The sequence below is a fragment of the Hevea brasiliensis genome, unplaced genomic scaffold (assembly GCF_030052815.1).
Source record: "Hevea brasiliensis isolate MT/VB/25A 57/8 unplaced genomic scaffold, ASM3005281v1 Scaf22, whole genome shotgun sequence".
Classification (NCBI taxonomy): Eukaryota; Viridiplantae; Streptophyta; class Magnoliopsida; order Malpighiales; family Euphorbiaceae; genus Hevea; species Hevea brasiliensis.
This window is the reverse complement of record NW_026614718.1, coordinates 303,968-306,887: the sequence shown is the minus strand read 5'-3', so window position 1 is coordinate 306,887 and position 2,920 is coordinate 303,968.

Below are 2,920 nucleotides of genomic sequence, written 5' to 3'. Positions count from 1 at the left end.
ATGCAGATAGGATCAAGAGAAAGGTGAAAGAAAACTGGGAGGCACTACATTTCTAAAGCAACTCTTCATTATTTTATTGACTCAACTTCAGCTTTGTAGTCTTTTCTCAATTAGTCAATTCCATTAAGTTAGCGTGCGCATATGAAGGGGAATATTAGGTTTGAAAAAAAGAACCCTTTTTATTATTTGTAAAAATATCTATAAAAATATATTTATCAAGATATATATATATATATATATTATATTGTGGTTAATAATTTTTAGTAATATAATTTACTTTGCTTATAATTTAGTAATGACAATATCTTATTAATTTGTTACTAATAATTTTTAGTAAAATATATTCATTGTTAAATTTATAAATAATTTTAATTTCAAATATAAATTAAAATTTTAATATTAATGTAATAATAATTCTACTTATACAAAAAAAATCTTATTATAATTTCTAACAAAATAATTCTATAATCTTAACCCTATTAATTCATTAAAAAATTATTTAATTTATTATAATAAAATTAATAAAAACCTTAAACACTAAATCTAACTTTTACTAATTTGTTTTATTAATTGTTCTAAATATTTACAAACTTATAATATAAAAAAATTTATTTTAATTATATATGTGCAGGAAGGAGGGAAGAATAATAGGATAAACAAAAAAATCTTAACATAATTATAAAATTACTAGTATAAATTAACTGTTTAATTAACATAATTATAAAATTATTATTCAAAGATTAACTATTTAATTAAATAAAAAAAATTTACATTTATATAAATAGATATGAAATTATAATCCTATTCATTAATAACTATTTTATTTATTACAAATTTATAACTCTGTTACAAATTTAAATATATTTTATATTTAAATAAGTATTTATATAAACGAATTCGAGTAATAGATATTTAACATGCAAAATTCAAACCCAACCTGAACGCATCATGTAACACCCCTATTTGCATAGCCTAGTACATTTTACTGTTCCGATGACCGGTGTCGGTCTGGACAATTAAGGGGATTAAAACTACATCTAAGACACCTAGATAAACCCTGAACACAAATAATTGGTAATTACCAGATAATTAACTATAAGTAAGAAAAACAGAATATAAAAAAGTTAAATGAGTCGGGATTCACAGCGATGGGTGACCTTCTCGGGAAGTGACTACGAGGTCAGCCTTAACTCAGATTTCGAACAGGAAAATGTGACGCCGCGGTCCTTAGGACTATTGCGAACACAGTGGAAAAGAGAAAATCACAGAAAAGAATTATTAAGCAGGTCAAATAATTATGTCAGGGATCCGAAAGAAATATCGAATAACTTGCAAACCGGATTAAACCGGTGAGGGGCAATTTGGTCAATTCACCCCTAGAGCTGACTTTTGACCTAATTGTCCAATAAAATCGGCAAAAAAAAATCAGAATCGGAAATTAAATTAAAGAAATAAGGAAAAATAATTGAAAAAGAAAAAGAAAAGAAAACTTTATTTACATCATGCTTATCTCACAAATATGACATCATAAATGGATTTTCTTATTTCCCACCAATTTTGACCAAGCCAATTAAGTAAAAATACACCTAAAATACATAAAATTAAAACAAAAAAAATTCACTCTTCTCTCTCACAAGTTTCGGCAGCCTCACCCTCTCTCTCTCTTCCATTGCTAAAACCACCATTAAAGCTTGGCAAAACTTAAGTTCACCCAACTAAACCCAAATATATATTGATAAGCTTGATAGACAATATATATTTCTTAGAATAGGTAGATGAATAGACCCGAACTCAAGACATCCCCATTCTTTACACCTTAAAAATACAGGAAAACTAACCAGACTACCCCTTATTTGGCCTTGATAGATAATATTTGCATATTACATTGCAACTTTGTTATATAAAAACACTCATAATTTTTTAATGAGAGCAATAAAGATAATAAATTTTAATTTTATGCATCAATTCAATCAGAATTTTTTTTTATCACACAAAATTTAAAATAATTTAAACTCGAATGCTTCTTAAAATTGAAAATTTAGTTAAGGATTAATATGATAATTAGTATGACCCGAACTAAAATGAATCCATTTAGTTCGATAAAATCAATTTAAATTTTGATTCAATAAATTGAATGAATAATTTTATAAAAAAAGTTAATATATTCACACAAAATAATTGGTAAATTAATTCTAATAACTTAAAAACCTTTTCTTAGATAACATGAATTAATCTACAATCTAAACTAACTTAGTCCATTAATCTTCACTAGAAAACGACACATTAAATGTCTAGTAAATCAAAATAATATGAAATTGAATTTACCTAACCGCCAGATTTGCCACCTATAGAGAGTGCACTTAAAACAAAAAATTATATAATATTGATGAAAGTTTCAATTTTTTAAATTTGAGTCTTTTAATTTTAATTTTTGAGATAAATTGAGTTTAAATTAAAATTTTTAAATTAATAAAAAATTAAAAATAAAATAAATAAACTTATCAAATAAATAAAGAGACCATATTTAACATTGTGCCATTTTAATATAGAGCTTATGCAATTAGAAGTGCAAGATTGAAGAATTTCCCTTCCAGCCCTACGCGTTGCATGATGAGTTTTTTTGAGCCGTATCCAAAATGATGGAAGAAGCGGAAATTGGAGGCAGGAGCTGTGGTTGGCTACTACGTGGACCAGTTGAGAAGAACACGCAAGAACAGGAGCCATATCATTTGACAAAAAGCTTTATCGTTTTTATTCTATTAATAAATCATAAATTAATTATAAATTTTTTTTTATTTAAAAAAATAAACGGTCATAATCATCAAATTATTGTGACTCCATTTGGGAATGAAACGGAGATGGTGAAAATTTTATTTTATAGGCAAAATGGTAATTTTGATAATTTTCACTCCACTTTTCC